This window comes from Vicugna pacos, chromosome 6, assembly GCF_048564905.1.
Source record: "Vicugna pacos chromosome 6, VicPac4, whole genome shotgun sequence".
Lineage (NCBI taxonomy): Eukaryota > Metazoa > Chordata > Mammalia > Artiodactyla > Camelidae > Vicugna > Vicugna pacos.
In genome coordinates this window covers 76,787,076-76,810,042 of record NC_132992.1, presented here as the reverse complement: position 1 = coordinate 76,810,042, position 22,967 = coordinate 76,787,076, and the positions used below count along the sequence as shown (strand labels likewise).

General features: G+C 42.6%; 2 long non-coding RNA genes across 4 annotated transcripts in view; both read right to left on the bottom strand.

The window, feature by feature from the left end:
* LOC116281011 (uncharacterized) overlaps positions 1-22,967 on the bottom strand; it is a 183,889-nt gene that overhangs the window by 145,847 nt on the left and 15,075 nt on the right. The window lies entirely within an intron of this gene.
* LOC140696986 (uncharacterized) lies at positions 13,974-18,245 on the bottom strand. The gene is made up of 3 exons (XR_012073780.1): positions 18,144-18,245; positions 16,280-16,454; positions 13,974-14,076 (listed from the first exon to the last, which is right to left on the bottom strand). It is a non-coding gene; the product is annotated as an uncharacterized lncRNA (long non-coding RNA).

Here is a 22,967-nt window from a genome sequence, read left to right as displayed (position 1 = left end):
ATATGTCAACTTGATTGGGCCATGTGGGTACCCAGATATTTGCTTAAACATCCTGGATATTTCTGTAAGGGCTTTTGGTTGAGATTAACATTTAAATTTGTAGACTGGATAAAGCAGATTGCCCTCAAGGTCTCATCCCATGAGTTGAAGGCCTGAATAGATCTAAGTAAAAAAGAGCTCCCCTTGCCTGACTGCCTTCGAACTGGGACATTGTCTTTTTCTTGCCTTCAGCCTCAAACCGAAGCATTGGTTCTTCCTGGGTCTCAAGCCTTCTGGCCTTCAGACTGAACCACACCTTGGGCTCTCCTGGGTCTCCAGCTTGCTGACTTCAGATCTTAGGACTTGTCAGCCTCCACAGTCACCTGAGCCAATTCCTTAAAGTCATATTTGTAAAATATATTGCTTCTGTTGCTCTGGAGAACCCTGACTAATACAGTGGGTGAACATATTGTGTTTAGCTCTAGACACAGTGGTTGATTATTAAAAGCAAGTGTGGAAATAAACAAAGACTAACCGAATGAGACAGAAGTTATTTATTCAGAGCTTGCTACAGCAAAGGAGTCAGCCACCATCCCTTGCATTTGGCAGAGACCTGAAGACAGGGGAGTAGGAAAGAAAGAGAAGGCTTAAGGCATGCCCTCACTGGAGGCTGTCAGCCAGGGAGGCTGAGGGTTCTCTAACTAGAAGCAGGGACCCCTAGATGATTGGTTTGGGGAACATACTTGTCTTTCTCTGGTTGGTTTCGAGTTGGAGGCAGGGGCAAAAATTAAGGGAGCTAGCAGTCATTGACCAAGTCCTGACTGTGCTTGGCCAGCGGCTGCAGAGCTTGTGGGTCAGCGTTCCACCATCATACACGGTCTGGCCCTGTCCACTTACATATTCACTCTCTCCTACGTTAAATGAATGCCCTACTATTTCAGGTTCCCACTTCCCAGATTCCTTTCACTGATTTTTCTCATCTAGTTCAATATATTCAATACTACTTGGCCACATCCACATTTACACTTAACACATTTAGATCTTTCTAGGGCTTAATCTCATCGAGATTTGACTTTAGAAGAGGGGAAGTGTTTCAAAATGTAGGTTTTGTTATTATCTGTTGGGAAGGCCAACAGAGGAGGACACGACTGCCGTTGACAGGTAGTTTGCTGCACTCACAGACCCCAGGGGAAGGGGCCACGACGCCTCATGAGGTGGACACACAGGAAAGCACAGGAACTGGTCAAGGGGCTGGAGGGTGGGCCGCCCTGGGCACCCTTTACTGCGGTTTCTCCAGGAAGCAGCAGGCAAACCAGGGCAAGCATGTTCAGAATGAGTCAGTTTGAATGATGTCAGTGGGCTCTAGGCTATAGGGGCTGTCCCGAGGTGTGTGGTTCCTGGTCCTGAGGTGATCAGGCAGGGAAAGAGGAGCCCTGAGTGTGAGAGCCTAAAAGAGAAGGTGGTTGGGGTGTGGGCTCTGGGTTGGTTGGTCTGCATTTGAAAAGCATGCTTGAAGTAGAACTGTTTACCGGGTCTCGGAGCTGGCTAGCCCGGGAAGGGGCAGCTCCTCCAAGGTCAGCAAGTCCCCAGGTATCAAAGCATCAGAATGCAAAAACTTAAAGACGCGGCTACTACAGGAAGCATAATTAGAAATAGAAATTCAAAGCCCCTGCTCTCTGTAAACTGCTAACACCACAGCAGTCATGGTAGCAGCTAGAAATGCTTAATGTGACATTCCAAACTACACGAGCATTTGACACCACCATGAATCATCCGGGCTTTGTTCCTGGGGCATTAGCAGCAATACTAAGACACAAAGACCAGCAGCTCCCACCTAGAAAGGCTTTAGCACAAAGTTTTTCATTTCTGAGCCTTCTCCTTTCAGAGTAAACCAAGGACAGATCTCCGTTTTCCCTGGCAGCTGGGACACCTGAGAGCTCATTAAACCCTGGTCCGTCCATCATATTCTTTTCCATGGCCCTGGAGGTGGTGGAAACATTGTTCTGTGCCGTTTCCAAGACACCCCAGGGATTTTCCATTAAGGTAACACTTCCCTTGGTTACTTTGCAAGTGAGAGTTGGGGTCGGCACACAGCTCATTTACCTGACGCTTATTTTTTTTTTAATTTCTTTAATGCTTAGGAGATTAGCATTCCTCTTAGGACTCCCTATAAAAGAAAGGCAGTGAACTCTTCCCTGCAGTGGGATGGAGGGCACGGAGCAGACTCTTAGACTCAGATAGGCTGGGATTTGGATGCTAATTCTGGGCAGTCCATGGACTTGATGTGCCCAAGCATAAAAACCCTGTTTTCTTTTCTAGAATCAGTAATTATTTTATAGTATAGTGGACTGTGCTTGTTTGATTCCACCTATCAGTTAAAAAGCTCCTAGATGATGGAGATTATTAGATCTTAAATTCATCCTTTTTATCCTCTAGCTTGACCTTAAAGAATACTTGGTAATTTGCAGTGTGTTATACAACCCAGCTACCTCTGGGACACTTAAAACTCCACTGTCCTTCCGGCTGAGGGACAGGGTGCCCTGCTCCCAGCAAACAGGAAATAGGAGAAAGAAATTCTGAGCCTCAGAGAAGGGACATTTCAGCACCCTGGACAGAGTGAAGGAAGGGAACCAATAATAGCAACAGCAACAGCTCTTGGGCCTGATGTGTGCCAGGCGTGGGTCTCGGCCCTTTACGTGAATTAACGACCATCACTGAACTTCCCTGGAAGTAAACCTCCCCGGCACCCCTGTGGACCACACTGAAGTGTGAATCAGAAACCTGTCCTTGCTTATTTCGAGGCTCCTTTGTAACTCCTTTCTTAGAAGTCCCTTTGAAAAAACTGCAATTATGCCTAAACAAACAAATGAAAAACAAGTCTTTGTTGGCCCCATTTCTTTCTCACCTGACATGTGTGAAAACAGATGAAGAGGCAAAACAATCCGGAGGCCCAAATGTGGCCTAGAGACAAGGAGAAGGGAGTAGTACCCCAGGCAACAAAGCCTGGGGGTGCAGAGGAGCAGGCCTGGACCAGAGCCCCTCCAGGCAGCACTGCCTTCAGGCTTCATCCCTGCCTCCCAGATCCAGCAGGTCGTGATGATGCCTTTGCTTGTACAACGCCTGGCCCCTTCCCGTCTACACCGAGGTTCTCCCCGCTCCCAAACTGGACCATAGCAACGCAGAGGGAAAGTCATCTGTTAAGAGTGCGGTGCAGATCTGAGCTAAGCGATTCAGCCTCTCTTCAGTGCTTTGCTCTGAGCAGGGAAGTGCTTGGCGAACAATGCCTGGGTCAGCCTTACCACAGCATCACAAGGTAAGTGTGTAGTATGATTCGTTCCAGGTAAGAGAGGGGAAGCAGAGGGGCTTGTGGCATTCTGAATGATTCCGCCAAGGCCCCGGGCCAGGCCTGAGTGCCTGAGATGGAAACGGGGCCTGGGGAGTTTTATATCTGTGTTTGAATCTCCTACACATGGGGACATGGGTTTAGTACTGACTATTGAACCTGCCAACTGAAGTTCTTTAAAATCAGTATAGTGTAAGTCTGAAGAAAGGAGCTCACATTTGTCATTTCATACACAGATGCAAACTTCATGTCGCCTTCCCACCAAGAAACATTCACCTGTACCGCTTGGTCAGTGTCACAAGATAAGATCCTTTAAATATTCAGCACCTTCCTACATCCTATTCCATTGGTCCTGCGCTATCAGGAGGTTAACAGATACAAAGGCGTCCGTAGTGCAGAGTATTTAATGTGACAGAGATTTCTCATATCTCTGGATTCCCTTGCTGCCCCTCCTGGTCCTGAGGCCTACCCCAGCTGGCACCTTCCACAAAACAAAATATTTCAGTGGCACAAGAAGTATCCAGGTTGATAGTCGAAAATTTGCACCTGTTCTCCCCACACAGCCGAAGTGCCCAATAAGCCACACAAAAAGAAATCCTTTAACTTATCACGAAAACTCCACCAACAGAAGCAAACGGTCGCCCTTTGACAGAGCCCAGCATGGAACAGGAAACTGTATCCCCAACACCTAGAGATTTAGCTGATGTGAAACACAGTACTCAGGAATGGGGTGAGACATCGGAAGACCAATGTTTGACAAGAGGCATAAATGATCTGCATTCTGTGAGGCAATAAAAGCTGTTTAATTCTGATCCAACTAGAGCCCCAGACTCTCTCCATTTGCAAATCATCATCACCATCTTTAGCATCGCTCTCATCAGAAGCCATCTGCACTCTATGCTGGACACTGAACAAAGGAGCTGGGTCCCAGTTTTGTGGGATCTTACCATCTTAGCTTTGCTACACTGACACCAATAGACTTAAAAATACATTAAGAGGAAAAAACTAGAACAGCATAAACAATTACAGGAATACAAATTTAGGATCAAAAGAACTGAGTGAGACAGGATGAAGACAGAATCAAGAAATTCCATTTTCAGACGAATAATACTGCACAGCAGCAAATGTACAGAATGAATGAATACTGAAACCCACAGCTGACTATCCAGTGTTGCCGTATATTCAGAAGAGTAGCATCAAAACATCTGGATGACTGACGAACTGGTCTGGATTTCATCCAAACACATCACTTTGATAATCATTTTTCGAAGAAGATTATGTTTCAGGAGCTTTTCAAATGCTGGGAAGAAGAAATGAGTAAGACTAACCTCCACAAAGCAATGGCGGAAAGCAACATCCTCAGTTATCTGATAAGGAATATATGGGCCATAGGAATGAATTTAGGGGAAGAGGTGACAGGCAGGTGCTCGAGGCACAGAATCAGCAGGACGTATCAAGTTTTCAGATTAATCAGTGTTTATATCAATGCAAGTAATAAAGCTAAACTTGTCCAGTTCTGTTCCCTGCCCAAGGCACTATTAAGAGCCAGAGGGGCATCTGCACACACCTTGCTCAGCGAAAGAGACCTCTCGAGGTGGACATTTAGTCACAGCCAACAAAGGAGGGGAGGGTATGGGGAAAGGACCATGGTACAAGCCCAGACCTGGTCCGTGATGCATCCCCTGCCATTACTGGGACAGAAGTAGTCCAGTCACTCCCGTGCCAGAGCAGTCTCTAGGAGAACCCACACACATACACACACCTTACACACCATACACTTTAAATTTCTGGCTTTTGGTCCCAAGCAAGAATAGCTGAATGGAGAGGGGTGACTGTGGGCATACTAAATTTTTCTGGCTGTCCACATTCCGAGTACTTCAGTTCCTAATAAACTCGAAGGAAGTACACATAGGGCCCCCGTTGTGTCATAGACACTAACGCCTACTACAGATGGAAGCTGAAGGAACCAGATCCTTCCTACTTTCCACCCCTGCACAACCCAAGGTGGAAAAATAACGGGCCAGGCTGACTGAGTGTTGTCTCCCACACAGACTCTTGAGTGTCAGGAAGAGCTCAGAACAGCGGGAGTCATTCTTGATAAAAGTAGCCATGAGCAGACTCAGTTGTTCTTCCTGCTGAATCAGGAGCTCACTTTCTTCCTCCGCATTTTCCAAGCCCACTCCTCAAGCCTTCTCTTGAATCTGAGAGACGCTGATACCCTTCCAGTAAACGTCCTTTGGGCTTACATTAGCCAGAGCTGGTTTCTGCTACTTGTGACTAAGAACCCCGACACCATTACAGATTCTGGAATCTCCCACACGTTCCCCTCCTGAACTTTGCCCACCTGGCAAGAACCATTCCTGAAAGCAGCCTCTGTGTGCTGGCTCCCAGCCGTGCGGGAGCCCCATCTCACAAACAGCTTGCCCCCTAAGTTCTTCCTCCACAGTCCTCTGCCTTCCGGTTCCTTTTCCCGGATACTTAATGCCTGAGAGATTTCTCTAAACTTTACCACTTGCTCCAAATATTCCTGCAACAGAGAGGCCTTAGGGAACGACCTTTAGGAGACACTGAGGAGTCTACAACCAGACAAAATGCAAACTTTTCAATGCTTCAAATTCAGTGCATTCTCATCATGTACCAGAGCTATTTTATTTAGTTAGGTTTTCAGGGAATCCAGCTTCTATTTGTCAGGTTTCTGGTGTTGATGCTTCCCGCTCGCACTGAGGTGTTCAGAGTCTTAATTAGACAGCGGCTGTAAAGTGCTTTGACAGCATCAGATGAAAAGTGCTAGAGAAATCCTTGGGGAATTTCTTCATTTTGGCTTAAAAGACACAAGAAAATTAGAAAGCTTTAACAATCGAGCTAAGGTTTACAAGTAAACTTTTGAGGGGTTTTATGTGTCCGTGTGTGGTATAGTACAAAGACTGAGCTTGCTTTTTATGTTTTAATTTTTATTCTCCTAACTGTAAACAAGAGAGCCATGTTGACCGCCCCCACCCTTGCAGGATACATTAAATTTAAGTTCTCCGTGATGGGTCTGCGGGATGTAAATAATCAAATTAATTGTCTGCATACCTAGAATCTTTCGCTCGAAGGGGAAACCTGCCTAGACTCATGTATTGAGTCAGCACTTCTGAGGGGAAATCTGGGATCCAAATTTTAGCAGAATTATGATAGGAAACACCCCGTAAAATACACATCTTCTGTGCAGGGGGTCCCTTCCCTGAAACAGAGGCAAAATTCATTTGTTTCTTCGGGTTTGGACTTGGGGTTAATTTAATGACTTCTTAGGAAGCCAAATCCTCTGCTTTGAGGCAGACAAATAATGGTAAACAGCAGTAGGCATGGATCTAAAGCCTTTTCATTTAGAACAAAAGGATGTGGGCAGAGGCAGCACCCTCCACTGAGCCAAACTCCACCATCAGTGACTCCTGTGCCACCCTGGTGAGGGAGGCAGGCACTGACCTGGAGTTGTGTGCAGGTAACAGACTGGTGAGCTTGCCTGACCGAGGGGGAGACCCGATGAGGCTGGAGGGACACCCAGCAGGCCTGCAGCTCTGCCCCAGAACCCAGAATCCAAGCCTCTGCCATTGCCACCTTTCTTGCGAAGCTATTTAAAATATGAAACTCATTCAGTCTTTCTTTATTACCCAAACTATTCATAACTACCCTTTTTACATCTCTTATTTCGTAGAAAAGGTTGGGCTTTAAAAAAAAAAAAAAAGAACACTTTGATTCCATACTTGAAAACAATTCCAAAGAACTCACCTAGGGAAACTGGGACAATTTATGTGTGATATATATTTGGAAAAGGCTACATTGGTTTTCTTTAAATATTGTCATGTGTTTTCACAAGAAAAACAAGTATTTATTTGCTATATGTAGTAAGGTGTCATTTCAAATCCATGAGGGAAAGATGGAACTGAGACAACTGGCCATCTTTTTGGATAAAATAAATGTGGATTCTTATAGGACTCTGTGCTAAAATATATTCCAGATAGACCAAATACAGTTAATAATATATGTTTTTTAAGTGAATTTTGTTTATAATCTTAAAGAGCAAAATCCTTTCCAGACATGACATCAAATTCAGGAGCATAAAGGAAAAGGCTGGTAAATAACTACATAAAATGTTAAAATTCTTCATGACAAAAATATCATAATTAAAGTCAAGGTAAGTGAAAAACTGACAATTTTTTAACACATGTGATGAAGAGGTAATATCATAAAGAAACTGAGGTTCCTTACAAATCCATAAAGAAAGGGAGAGAGGGAGGGAGAAACAGTCCAATAGGAAAATCAGTAAAGGACCTGGACAAGTAGTTCACAGAAAATAACATGAAATAAAATAGCCCCTAAATTCAGAAAAGGTTGAAACTCGTTCATAATTAAAGAAACACAAATTTGAAAAAAAAATGTTAGTTTCTCCTATTATTCTCACAAAGATGAAAGCATTTGCTAATCCTCAGTGTTACCAAGGATGTGAAGAAATGGGCACTTACATACATGACCGGTGAGACTGGGAATTGGTGTCTTTTTGAAAGGCAACTGGCAAATCTAATAAACTGAAACCTCCAGAAATTTATCTCACAGATATACAAATCCAAACATAAGTAGATATTTGCTACCGCATTATTTGAAATAATCAAGATTCTGTCAACATCTGAACACCCATCAACTGGGAACTGGTCAAATAAATTATGGCAAATCTATACAATAGACTGCAGCCATTATAAAGGTCAGGGGAGGTCTCCATGCACTACTATGAAAAGACACTCAAGATGGACAGTGAACTCCACAAAGGCTGGTTGCAGAACCGTGGATGTAGTATGATCTCATTTGTGAAAATAAAAATAGGCTTGAGATGCAGACTCATTGGACATTTCTCGAAAGAGCCACAGGAAACTTCTAATAGTGATTTTTTTTCTCTGCATAGCGGGGATTTCATTCTTATTTTTACTCTCTCGTACTCTTTTCACTTGTACCATCAACTTGCTTTACTTTTACAATGAAAACCTAGTATTCAAAAATAAAAATAAATTAGGACTCATCTACCATTTGAAATTAATTAAATCAAAAGTTCTACTCAACGAATATGTTCTGAGGGTAAATTATTAACCAGACTCTGAAGTGGAGAGGGTATAGCTCAACGGTAGAGTGCGTGCTTAGCATGCACAAGGTCCTGGGTTCAATCCCTACTACCTCCATTAAATAAATAGATAAATAGATAAATAAATAAACCTAATTACCCCCCCTAAAAAAAGCAAACAAAAAAGCAAAAACAAAAAAGTAAACTAGACTCTGAAGATACAAAGACATCTATGATGCCAGCCCTACCCTCCAAGAGCTTACCTTACGTCTAGAGAGGCAGAGAGTGCCAGGCGCCCGTCAGTACCCCCACCTAGATGCCTGCGGCATAAGAGGCCCCCACCCCGCAGGATACCCAGTACTTTCTCGAGCAGGACTCCAGAGAAGTTCACACTGGGTTCACTCACACAAACCACAGCCTTTCTTGCGATCTCAGACACCGGAATAAAAACCCCACCAGGAGACAGGGGTCTTCACAGCTCCCGCAGGAATTGGAAGACAGCCATCCTTTGAAAGGCCTTTGTCAGTCACTCGAAACATTAACCCTTGGAACTCATCCCTCAGACGGCCTGGGTCAAGGGATCGAGCTCTCAAATACGAACCCACACTCCACAGGAACCACGGGTCTATTAAGTCTTAGAATCGGAGCAATTACAGGGAAAAGGAAGGGTGAACGCCTGAGGCTTTCATGACGGCAGAGGGGTCTCAGCTACAGCTGTGTAACAAGTATTATTCGCAAAGCATCTTTGCCCCTTCCTCCAGCCCTGCTTTAGTGTTAATGGCCGGCTTGTCAGAAGAGCTTGTTTGATAGTTATAAGGAACCACTCAGAAGTAGAGTGAGTCCCCAACTCCCCACACTTCCAAATGGCGGGACTCAAAAGTCCACGTTCCTCCCCATGTGGCCCTGCTGTCAAGGGGAAAGACTGGGGTCAAGGAACAATCCAGCACATAAAGACCAACCTTGCCCTTCAGAGACCTGGGCCCCAAGCGGTCCCTCCACCCGCAGCTCCTGGGGAGCGCACACTTTGCTGTGCAGAGCAGCAGACGGGACTAATGAGGAGGTGTGGTCTGGTCCTGCTGGGAATATGGCCTTGTGCAGAGTTCCAAATCAAAAGATTTCAGGTACTGGGGTGGAAATTGAAGAGGAAGAAAGCTCTGCTTGGTTGGGCAGAGGAAAATGTCAGCAGCCCCAAGTGAATAAGCTTTCAGGAGCAAGCCTGGACTCTTTTCCTTCATCCTGTGTTATCCCACCAGGCCTCCAGAGGGGTCCCCTGTAGATGAACAGCATAGAACAGCCCCCACCACCTTCACAATCACTCCCCAGAGAGCCACACAGAAATACTGCGAATGCCACAAGTCAAGGGGGAAGGGTCACAGCAAAAGACCCTCAACAGGTCAGGACAGAGGATAGGAGAGAGGGAGTCAGAGACCTGGTCTTCTGTACCAGTGCAGCCAGACTCTGGCCAAATCACAGTCTCTCTGGGACCCACCTAATCTGCAAAATACTGCCTGCCTTACAAGCATCAGGGTAAAGTGAGACAACATTAGTGAGTGAGCTTCATGAGTGGAGTGGCATATGACCATGTACCCTCGCTCCCAGGGAGCTGGCTCACACACTCCCTGCCCTGGGAGATAGGAGCAAACCTCTCCCGGATATTTCACGTCACAGTTCAGAAGCAGAGACATGCAGGATGTTGCATTCCTGCAGAATTTCTATGCAATGGCTGTGCAAGTTTTATCTATGTTTTTAATTTGGGAGAAGGCTCAGCAGACAATAAAAGAGACAAAGGATGTATTTTATATCTGTCCTCCAAAAGAGATTAATTTCACAACTATTATTTTATCTTTCAAAGAAAATACGAAGTAAGGGGAGAGAGGAGTGTTACCGTGACAGGACGCTGTAATAGTGAGATGATTAAGAGGCTCGGGAAGTCACTGTGCCACTCAGTACCTTGTTCCTTCGTTTGTCATAGTTCCTACTTCACAGGCTGCAGGAAGCATTTAGAAGATGCCAAGGACCTAGGAAGCACTTGTACCTGCTCTGTTATCAGTGGCCCATTTTGTGCCAGGGAGAATGAGGCAGAGATAACTTCCCCTTTCAGGCACAAGAAAGTGGAGCAGTTTCCAGAGAAGGACTGATCCCCAGTCTCTCTCCCTCAAACCTACCCCTTTCCTTCCTTTTCTACAACACAGGGATAAAATCTCCTTACTGGTTTCCTTACCTCCTTGTTATCCTCCAGCCCTTCCTTACTGTTTCTTATCATGTCTCTCTACTTCTCAATGGTCAGGTCAAACATTATATTTTCCAAAATGTACTTCACTTCCATATGGCATTTATAAACACAGGGCACCTCCCTAAGGCCTCTTCTAGCCTCAGGCTCCACCCACTCTCAGGCCCCACCCACTCCCAGGCCCATCCTACTCCCAGGCCCCACCTACTCTCAGGTCCATCCCACTTTGGGGAATCCTCCCACTCATACCTTCCTTCCCCTCTTGGGCTCCTCCTACTCATAAGAGTACCTACTCTTTTTTTTATAGTTCTCAACCAAGATGATTATAAATATTACCTTCATTTTCCATAATATGTTGGAGACCAAGCAGTAATATTTAACATGATTTTATTCTAGGTTCAGAGATAACAGAAAAAAATCAGACGTATGGAACAACTAGATTTGGCTATCTGAAAGATTCCGAGCCTAGCCCATTCTCATAAATCCCCCATGGGATGTCTCTCCACAGGCAAGCCATGCTTCCTCTACCCTCTAGAGTGCTCCCAGTATGTCTAGACTAGGACTAGTCCATGACAAGACTGGAGAACAAATCCAGAGATGCCCCAGTCGAAGGCCCACCATCTAAGTTTTCTTTTCCTGCTGTTACTCAGCACAGATGAAAATGGAAATACATACTCTCTCCAAAAGAAACTCATCACTACCCAGTAGGATGGACTTGACCCCCCGGTCACCAAAAGAAAGACTGTTCCAGATCTGAGTCTGAGCAACATGCAGCGTTGAAGGTCCAATCCAGGGTGTACCTGCCCATCTCATCCTGGCTCCTTTCTTATTGCCTTGCTCCAGTAGAAGGTGAAGATCACTCTTGCTGTCTTTCAGCCTTCTGCAACCTCCATACCTCCACGAGAACAAGTAATCTCTTTAGCCATAACCCGCTCTAAATTAATACACAGAAAAGAGCATTTTTCTGAAAGAAATAGAGTCTTCAGAGATGCAGGAAGCCGACAACATAAACATTCACAGTTCTGTTCCTTAGAGTCACAGCCTCTCAAACACATTTTCTGATTATCACGTGTATTACATGTACCTAATAAAATTGTATATTAGGATCCTTTCTAGAACAAAGAAACAGGCTACCGTCAAAAGTATACTCCAGTCTTTATTTCATGCGAGAGAGAAAATTGCTTGGAGCTTTGAGATGCAGGTGTATCAGCTTCTGTCACTTGCCTCTAGGTTTTGAGACTCTTAGAGCCAGATTTCAGCCAAGATTCAGCTCACAGCACTCCATGCTTTTCATCTTGCGGATTTCTCAGCTAAATGGAAGCGTGGAGCTTAGGAATGACAACTCAGACTCGACATCATTGCAGCAGAACATCTACTTTCCTCCCCACAGCCTGCTCCGTTGATTGTTGCCTTTTCCCTCTGCCAGTGATAACTGAACGTTCTGGCAACCCCATACTTGGCCTCTTCAGCTGGAACTCCTATTCTACCCTATGTAGGGGTGCAGAACAAGCCTCCCCAAAATGTGTCACTGTTGTATGAGGATTATTTTGGGCTCAAGGCAGTTGAGACCTTGGGTTCAAGAGAAACTACTACCCCTTCCTTAACTACCTAGAAGAATTTAAATTGGAGGTTTTTCCCAGAAAAGAGTTATTAGTGGAAATAAATTTTATCTAAATGGCTCCATCTATATGGCAGGGCAAACAGCTAAAAAGTACCAAACATTGACTTTTCTTCTTATGGTCCTGTGAATGGCCCTCCTCTCCTTGGAAGTCCCAGTCCCAATCCCTTTCCTTAGCTTGGATGGTATGTATACCTCATTTTATCTTTCTGTCTCTCATCCTTTCACATATGTGGGGTCTCTGACCCTCTCATGTATCTGGGATCCCCATATAGATTAAGTTAAATTTGATTTTCTCCTGTTAATCTGTCTTATGACAATTTAATTCTTAGATCAGCCAGAAGAACCTTCTAGAGTTCTTTCTTTATAAAGAAAAGTTTTCTTCCTCCCCAAAACCTACTTTGGATCCCAAGAAGTTTTGATGATACCAGCCTTCAACGTTTCCAGATATTGGAAAGGGCAAAGTCTTCCTGTCCCCAAATGCAAAATGCCTTATAGAAATGTCCAAACTCTCTCTCTAGGCAAAGTTCTTATTTTGACATGAATTATACAGAAGGAGGAGGGGAAGGCCCTAAAAAACAAATGAGCAACTTTTTACAGAGCTTTCAGAATCAAATGTAAAATTCATTAAGAAAAGTAATGGAAATTTCATGGCTGTGTGCACAGATAAATTCACGGCTGCCTCTTAATTCATCAAGCACACACACAAGAGTGTATACCAAATTAATTGGAACTAAGAGCCTCTTAGAAACTCTAACCAGCTGCAGACTCAGGGTAAACTAGTGGGGAAAAAACAAAGAGCCTCCTCCTCCCTCCTCCTCCTCCTCCTCCCCCTCCTCCCCCTCCCCTCCCCCTCCTACTCCTCCTTCTCCCCTACTTTCTTCTCCCAGGTGGTGACTGAATTAGGGGCGAAGCTTTCTCAACTCTAAAAATGTTCAACAACTTTGCTCTTCCATGACTGCCAAGCCCTCAACTGCTGTTCAGGCCCAAGAAGGGTCAGAACTAACACAAATGAGGCTTCTTTGGATGTTAGGAATCCCAATTCTGTTTCACCATAGCTTCCTAGGATAACTTGGAAAGAAAGTTCTTAACCTCTCTTCAAACTGATGCCTCAGTTCTTGGACAGGCCATTCAGCAGATCCAACAAGAGGACCAAAGCTACTCTAAAAGTCACTACAATTATTTGTTTTAAAAATAACAAGGAGGCCACATCCTCCTGAAAATAAGTCAACACTATCTATCTTAACCTAAAATAAATTATTGTCTGACAATTGTAAATATTATTTTATAGTAAATAGTAACTATTTATAGTCAACAATTTAATACTACTTATTTGAGGGCACTATCCTAAGCAGCATACATGTTATCACCTCATTTAACCATCACAACAACCTGATGAGATCATTACTATCACAATCCCCATTTTAAAGATGAGAAAACTGCCACTTAGAGAAGTTACATAATTTACCCAAGGTCAGACAGCTAACATATCTGTTCCAACCCAAAGTCAAGTTGCTCAACCATCAAGTGATGGCCTGATAGGTAAAAGTTGAAGGCAGAAGCCTATAGGTTTTTGTCCTCAGAGAACCCACAGAGGATGGGGATGAGTTAACAGAGAAGCTTTATTTTAACAACACACATGCAGGTGGGTTTGGTCAGAAAGTGTTACGACTGGATTTCGATCCTCCTGTTTGGGATTCAAATCCAAACTCTGAGGCTTTCATCCTGCTACAGAAGATGTCTTCAGGGTCACCCACGTGGGAGAGGGGAAAAGACATCCACATGGTTCTCAAAGGTACTCATTTGCGGTTATCTGTCTAAGAAAGTAAAGACAATATGGAAGCTAACAACTCTTTATTGACAGTTATTAGAAGTGTTGGGCAGTTTCTGTGGGAAAGTCTCCTGAGGAAAACAGCTCCCTAATTTAGGTTGCCTATTCCTTTGGTCCCTCCCCCTTGGGAAGGTCTCAGGAAACTTCCAGAAGACATCTTTGGGGTAGTGACATCCTGACCCAATATTGTCCATGCACTGGGGCAGCCTATTAAAAGTTTCAGGAAGCTTTCCAAAAAGGGATAAAAGTGAACAAATACTGAATAAATTATTTTACTTGCATGATTTTATCAGTTTATCAATAGGATAAACATTTGCTGATTATTTTCTATAAGCCAGGCTCAAGGCAAGATCTGGAGACCCAAAGATGATAATCTTAAGTGGCATTTATTCCCCTTTAAATGAAGACAGTGATGATTTGAGTAAGAAATTATGGTCATTTTAAATAAGGGATTCGGGGGCTGGAACACAAATGTAAGTGATTTGATTAGTCTATATCTTTCCATCTAATTAGGTCTCTGGAGAATTGATAACTTCAGACTTGCAGCATTTTGTGTATTTGTTTCTTTTCATTGTATTTCTGGATGACTGTTTAATTAGCCACTTGTAGGTGTTATCACAGATGTAACCAGTGTCCAGGTTCTTGTCCCGTCCCAGAAAGAACTCAGAGACAAGATGCAGAGGTTAAGAAAGTACAGTGGGGATTTATTAAGGGATGGATAGTACATTCTCAAGAGGAGAGGAGGCAGCCTAAGGTGAGGAGCTGCCCCAAGTTTCTTTGGCAAAGAGGTTACATAGAGTGTAAAAATGAATGGGCGGAATATTCATGTGGGAGGGAAGGGTTGGGGTCATATTCCCTGATACTCATCTCAACTCCACTTTCCCTAAGGGAGCAGGGAGTTTTGTCCTTATTTAGTCTAGATCAGAAGTATTATGGCATCAGTGGATGATGGGTACTTCTAATCTGCAAGGCTAATTTTGTTTATTCAGACCCTGGAGATTCCTGCCTTTTCTCACCTTTCTTTGTTAGCCTGGCCACCTGTCACCCCAAAATGTATGATTGCCTATCAGCCCAGATGTTCCTGCTTTTCCTTCTCTGCCCAGAGACCCCTGGTGGTTACATGATGTAGGGTTTCCTGCATTTGGCCAATGTCCCTCTTTCTCTGCTCGTATCTAGCTATCTGCCTGCTCTAACACAGGGAGTGGCATGAAAGTAAATGCATGCCAAGTGTGTTTCAGTGGTGGTTTCGGAGGGCCTCTGTATCAGATAGAAATTCATTCTTCTATAGGTATAAGAAAATCTATCTCACAGTGGCTTAAACATACAAGGTATTAAATAATTTCTCATGTAATAGGAAGTCTGAAAGTACTTCCAGCGCTGACAAACAAACTCAAAACTGTCATCAGATACCAAGTCTTCCATCTTTTTCTTTGCCATCCTCAGCATGTTGACCTTCATCCTCATGCCAATTGCCTCCTGGTTGCCAAATGGCTGCTATATTGTCAACCATCATGCTTGAGTTCCAGAAAGGAAGAAGAGGAGACATCAGCAGATTTCAGCTTATATCTCACTGGCCAACACTGTCACATGGCCCCTGCTGACTTCAAGGAAAACTAGAAAATTAATGTTTGTTTGTGGTTGTTATCTTAATAGCCGCTCTAATAGAGTCAGAAAAAAAAAAGGCAAAGGTTGGAAATGAAAGGTTAGTCAATTAAAGTACCTGTCACTCCCCTCACCTATAAAGAGAGGCCATTTTTCAGGTTTCTTAGGTGTTTTTTTAAAGGTAGAAGTACCAAAAATGGGGAAGTCCCAAGAAGCGTGTAGCATAGTTTAAATGCATACGTTGTTTATACTGTTCAACAAATAAGCTCTTTTTTTAAATGAAATAAAAGGCTTGGCAATACCAGCCTTTAAGAGGCCAGGCCAAGTGGTGCCCTGCCTTCCCAGTGCTCCCAGACCTCTATGGCAAGCCCTGGTTAAAGACTCCATAAGCTATAAACAATAATCAATGTTCTCAAGAAAAATTGATCATGACAGTCTTTGCCACGTAAATCAGAAGAAAGGGAATCTGAAATCAAAGGACAGGGAAAGTTTCTGAAAAGGTCCATAAATTATAAAAGGAGATCATTTAATACTGTTCACAGAATAAGAAAGATAACCCTAAAATATTTGGGGAGATTATAACTTACATGTTATTTTGAAGAAAACTGCAGATTTTTGCTTTATGCCATTCCCAAATGAGTGTTTTTCTTATATTCATCTAGAACTGTAGCCTTAAGCCATCTGTGGCTTTGAACACTTGAAATGTGGCTGGTCCAAAGTGAGATGTGCTGTGTATGTAAAATTCATCCTGGATTTCCAAAACTTAGTAAGAAAGAAAGAATGTAAGCCATCTCTTTAGTAATTTCTTATATTGAATACATGTTGAAATGGTAATAGTTTGGACACAGAGAATTAAATAAAACATTGTTAAAATTAGTTTCACTTGTTCCTTTTTGATTTTGTAATGTAGCTGCTAGAAAAGACAAAATTACATATGTGGCTCATATTTTTGGCTCACATTATATTTCTATCATATCACGCCAGTTGAGAAGGATGACATCTTACAAAAGTCTATCTATAACAGATGCTGTTAATGTCCTGCCCCATGTCCCCTTGGCCCATTTCTGAGTTCAGCAGCAGCCTCCAAGGACAGATACATGCATGCCAACAGGTTCCCAATTTCCCCCTCAAGGAGATGTCTCTCTGCTTCTCTGCCTGAAGACCTTCTCTAGGGCCTAGCAGATTGCTCAGGGCAGTGGGAAGTGCCGAGGACTTACTGCTCCCAGGAGCAACCCTCAACCAGGAGGGGATGGTGAATAAATGTGTCTCCAGCAGGACAACTCTGAAGTGTGTTCTCTGGTCTCTCAGGGGGTCCTGGGCAGGACTGAGCCCCTGGTGCCCACAGCGATAGCTTGCTCATTAACACAGATTCTGCTGACTCTTCTCCCTTCCTACCTTATCTTCCCTCATTCATGCTTCCCAGGGTCACTTCCCAAATAAATTCCCTGACCCCCAGAGTTTGTCTCAGCTTGGCTTCAGGGAGTCCAAACCAAGAGAACAATTCAAACATTTTCACAATCCCTCCTTATAGGACCCACGCCAAGTATCCTCTGACTTAACAACTCATGCTGAATGTTTCTTCCTGGGCTATTATGAGAGCTGTCTTTAATTACTATTGTTCTCCATTCATTCATTTAGGATTCCATTGTTAATGGCTTTCAAACAAACAAACAAACAAAAAGATTCTGCTCTAATTAAACAAATAGCGAATCATTTGAAAGAGTTTGCTTTTTTTTTTTTCCTTTCCAAGTAATTTGCTTACATTTAAACTGTGCTTATGCAGTGTTGTCTTAATTATCAAATCATTAAGGACACTGATGTGGCCCTTTGAAACATTTTGCTCTGCTTTGGAGCAAAGGCAGGTTGTTTTTAACCAGCAGAATCAAATACCACAAGACTATTAAATGCATTTCCCATTTGATCTGCAAAAAGAGGCATGACCAGCAGAGCAGCTGGTAGGGGACTGCTGCCACTCCCTGGGCTCTGCAACAAGGAGCAAACAGGAGGTGCAGCTGCAGGGTGCACTGGACACCCTGGCCTGCATCACAGCCCTTGCCGTCAAATCTTGTGCTGCTTTGACAGTGTGATGTAGTTTTTGTTTTTGTTTTTGTTTTTAAGGCTTTAGAGTCCAGTAGATCCAAGTTCAGTCCTGTCTCCACCTCTTACTACTGTGACCTTCAAATCACTAATTCTTTCTGAGCCTCAGTTTCCCTATCTGCAGGATGAGGATGGGGCTATCACACAGTGAGCATGAGGAGCATTTGGTCCAAATTTAAAAGATTAAAATAGTCCCACATTATGGGTTCTATCCCCAGTACCTCCTCTAAAAATAAATTAACCTAATTATCTATCCCCTGCCAAAATAAAATAATTAAATAATACAATATAAATAAATAAATAAATAAATAAATAAATTTTTTAAAAAAGAGTCCCACATTAAAAGAGTCTTACGTTCAGGGGAAGGATATAGCTCAAGGGGTAGAGTGCATACTTAGCATGCACTAGGTCCTGAGTTCAATCCTCAATACTTCCGTTATAAATAAATAAACAAACCTAGAAAGAGATGAAAAAAATAGAATAAAATAAAATGTAGCTCTTTATCCTTCCAGGAATTTACAATCCAGTTGCCTCTAGTACAAAGAAACCTATCAGGTTCTCAATAAAACCTTGGAAACAAATAACAGATTGTGTTTTGATGAGGTCTGAGATGCTGTCAGACACCTAGCAATGCCCAAGTCCTGCCAGCCTCCCTTCCACATCCTGGGGTCCCTCACACAAGGGACAATGACAAACAGGAGTTGAAGAACTGCACTATTTTTAATTGCCTGGAATTACACTCTCAAGGCCTGTGAAGAGTTGGTGGAAAACCTGAGGGTACACAGGTTCTACCTGAAGGCCAAATGGGCCTCTGCCATCTTCCTAAACCCAAACCCAAATCTTAGGACTGCACCACCCTCTGGCTAGGGGCACTGCAAAGGGCAGTGAGCACCCCACAGGAGAGGGGAAGACTGAGTAAAGCCATCTGGATCTGTCAAGGGCCACCTGTGCAGGCACTGGTTCGGTACCGAGGTCACTGAAGGGAGGCAGGACCCGAGGCTTTTTAACATACGGTTGCTCTGACCACTAGTGAACACTGCCCTACTGATGGACAGAAATTTCAGCTCTCTTTCCCCTATGCTGATATGAAGCAATATAGCATTGATTTTTTTTCTTATTGAAGCATAGTCTATTTACAATGTTATGTTAATTTCTGGTGTACAACGTGGCAACTCAGATATATATGTATATATATATTCCTTCCCATATTCTTTTTCATTAAAGGCCATTATAAGGTATTAACCACGGTTCCCTGTGCTATACAGTAGGATCTTGTTGTCTATTTTATATATAGGAGTTAGTATCTGCAAATCCCAAAGTCCGAATTTATCCCTCCCAACCCCTTTTCCCCACTTACGCCGTAACCATTTCATGCAAATGGAAATGACAAGAACTGGCCAATACTCATATCAGACAAAATAGACTTTAAAACAAAGGCCATAAAGAAAGATAAAGAAATATATCATTAATTGATAAGAAAATGGCAGACAGAAAACAAGATAAAACTCAAAGAGGAATGAATTCGCTCTGAGCCAGAATAATTCAAGAGGTAATGGGATATTGCTTGACAGAGCAGCTCTTGCCTTAAGCATAGAAGAGTTCCTCCCATCAGGGAAGACCAGAGATCCCTCTGCTCCTCCCCCTCCTCCCTCAGAACCTAGGCATCCTTACAAGGGAGCCCACACTGCGCAACTTCTCACATCTTAACAATCTCCATAAACACTTCCTCGATGAACAGCCCATTCGGCAGTCAATTACCAGCAAGTTCACAAGCTGATCCTTCTTTAAAACATACATACAAGAGGAGAGCTACTTGGTTGTTTAATGAAATTCTTTTCACAACTGCTTTCTAGGTATTCTCCATAATTGAATTGTCTTGGATCAGACAAGGATTGCAGCTTCTAATAGCATGCAGCATTCGGTAGACACCTTTGAATGAAATGTAACAAAGCACTTTAAACAAATGTTCATTAGCTGTGGTGTTCTGTTTGAGGGCAACACACTCTACACTTCTTACATGACAGAGTCCCAGCAATCTAAACACACTTAAGAAGTACTGAGTAATTCCTGTTCACGAAATATGGAAAATGGCATCTTTTGACAAAAATGAATCTTTCAAATGTTTTATTTCACTGTATTAATTATGTATGTAGAGAAATACTATATTTCACATTAGCTAGAGAAAATGCCTTAAAATTTCTGGGACCCCAATCCCGTTTACCTATTCTACCCCATTCTTTTATTTGCATGTCCTTCTGCTCCCTAGTCCAGGTCTACAGCCCAAACATGTTTTGCTCCCCCATCTCTGTCTTCATGGACTTGTAAACAGTGATAAATGTAATGCAGGTTGTGAAACCTATCTTTTCCACAGTCACTCAGCCTCTTCTTGAGTACTTGGGTCACACCATCAGTCGCCTTTGGTCTTGAAATTTTGATCAGAATGGCAAAAACAAATCCATAAAAATCAAAAATGAAAGTTATCTACATTTGTCATCTATTTGTATCTGGAAATATTTTTGTTATCTCATTGTAATGATCCCTGATTTCAAAAGAAATACAATGTATAAGAAATGGAGAGGAGGGGCATTGAGCCACTGAAAAACTCAGGTACTCGGGATGGCTCTAGCTTTCAATACCTACCTGTGAATTTGGAAAAATACCCAAAGGATGTGTATTATTCTGTATTTTTTTTAATATTCAAAAGGACCTTGAAGAGTTTTGGTATTTGCATATCTAAAGTATCACACTTTGATGTCCCCCAAAACTGGTAGACATAGCATAGAAATTTTTTCCAGGGATATACTGAATAGGATTCCAGTTCTAGGAAAGCCAATTAAGCTAGCAATTGACAAATACGGTGACTGGGGACTTCCATATGTTTACCCCAATATTTGACTTATTGCTGGTACAGTAGTCACTTAAAATGGGTATCTTAATCAGTTATTATGTGATTTTTAAAAAATTAACACTGTGCTATAGATTACAGGGGGCAGGAGTGAGGGGAAGGAGACAAAACGTTCAACCTGAATAATCCAGACCATCTACAGAGAACAAATCTACCAGCTGATTACTCAACTCTCTAGCTTGGTTGTTGCCGTGATACAGCAAGAAAAAGATGACAAAATCAACAGCAGGTATGATGCTGGATTCCAGGATTCAAAGATAAATGAACTACAGCATTGGCTCTTCACAAGAGTCTAATGGGGACAACCAGCGAAGGAAAGAAGGAAGGATGGATGGAAGGAAGGAAGGGGGAAAAGGAAGGAAATGAAGGAGATGGAGAAATAAAAGCAGGGAGAGAGATTTTACTTGGAGGGCTAAGGAAGGAGAAATATTTAGAGAAGTCACATCTCTAGAAAGATGTGTCAGCATTCACCCAGGGGACAAGGTAATAAAGGCATTCTGGGCCATAAGGACTCCTGGGCAAGACATTTGCATTTTAGCAATTGCCTTTAATAATCTAGAACAGTGGTTCTCAAAGTGTGACCTCCAGATCAGCAGCATGAACAGCACCCAAGAACAAGCTAGGAACAGAGATTCCTGCCTCACAACCCGCCCTCCTCCACTGAGTCTGAAACTCCAGGGCTGGGGCAGTGCTGTGTTTTAAGATGCTCTCCACGGAATGCTGATGCTGAAGTGTGAGAACAGCTGCCCAGAGCGAGCGAGTTCAAATTATCCCGTGATACGCTTTCTGCATCTCGCTGGTGGAAATAAGGAAAATCTTCTTAAACCTAATTCATAGAAATGCATCACATTACTGGTTCCTAAACTTCTGCCTGTGTACAGCATCAACATCCATCTTGACAAAATTTTTCACTGATCCCCAATGAAATAAGTGAAACAACCAAGAGTATTTCATAAGGCTAATGTTTTTTATTCATTGAATAAATCGAAAGACCTTTCTTGTGAGATTATATCCTTCCTACTTTTTTACTGATAAATCTTCATTCTTTTTATGGAAAAATACTAGTAAAAGAACAGTTACTTTTTTCTCCAAATAAATTTAATTGGCAAAGTGGATTGTAGCCCTATGTTGGTCCTCAAAAGCTTTTTTTTTTTAGTGTATTACTCCAAATATCCAGACATCTGTAAACCACTGAAATTGACAGGTAATGCATAGCTTCGCCCGAAAAAAAAGCCATAGGAATGTATTTTTCTACCTGAGGGTCAATAAAGTTTTACTATGATTTGTATCTATTTGTATTCCAAAAATGTCTACATTAAGTTATAGATTCATAAAAGCAAGTTTCGGTAGCATATAAATTTAATAAATGTCCACCATTTCTAATGATTTTTATTCTAGGGTTACCATTTTCTTTATGAACTGTCATTTGGAAGATTTCTTATCTGTGATAGAATATATATTACGCTATATCTCCTATGTATATATGGGTGTGTGGGTGTATTTGTTTGGGAGCTTTTTTGAGATCCCCAAGCACCTTGCTGGGAGAATAGAAAGGGTGAGTACAGACAGTAGCATAAATAAACTATTATTATTTATAACGTACATTCTTCATTCCCATGCACTAATGCACAGTGTTATTTATTAGTTTAATCACTGTTGTGAGGATTGTTATTATTATTTCATGACATAAAACTGAAAATGGAAATTGGAAAATAGGAAAGAGAAAAATACATTCTATCTTGAGGACATATAAGATTTACTACACCTCATCTGTACACAGACAAAGCATGTTCATTTCTATTCCAGTACCTTATCCATCAATGTATTCAACTGCCTTCTACTCCAGTAACCACCAGAGCATTTGTGACCATTGGAACACAAACCTCATTTCTTCTTCTCATTGCTCACATCCTTCCCTTCTTGTAGTCTTACTATAACCGCCCTAGTCCCAGCTTATGGATGGCTCCAGCCCACACTGCCCTCCTCCTGTGACTCCAACAGTGAGCACCTCCTGCGCTAATCATGGGACACCGAGAATACCCCACATCCACTAGTTCACATTTTTAGATGTGTTTTCCCAGATGTCAATCAGACGTTAAACTCTGCTACCTGCTAGGATACAACCTTGAAAAGAGTGAGAATGTCTCTGAGCCTCAGCTTCTCCATTTGTGTTAAACCTAGAACTTATTTACTTCTTACCTAATGAATATCTGAGCACCTACTATGTGTCAGGCCTAACAGTCCCTTTTGTCAAGAGTTGGGAGTGGGGGGTG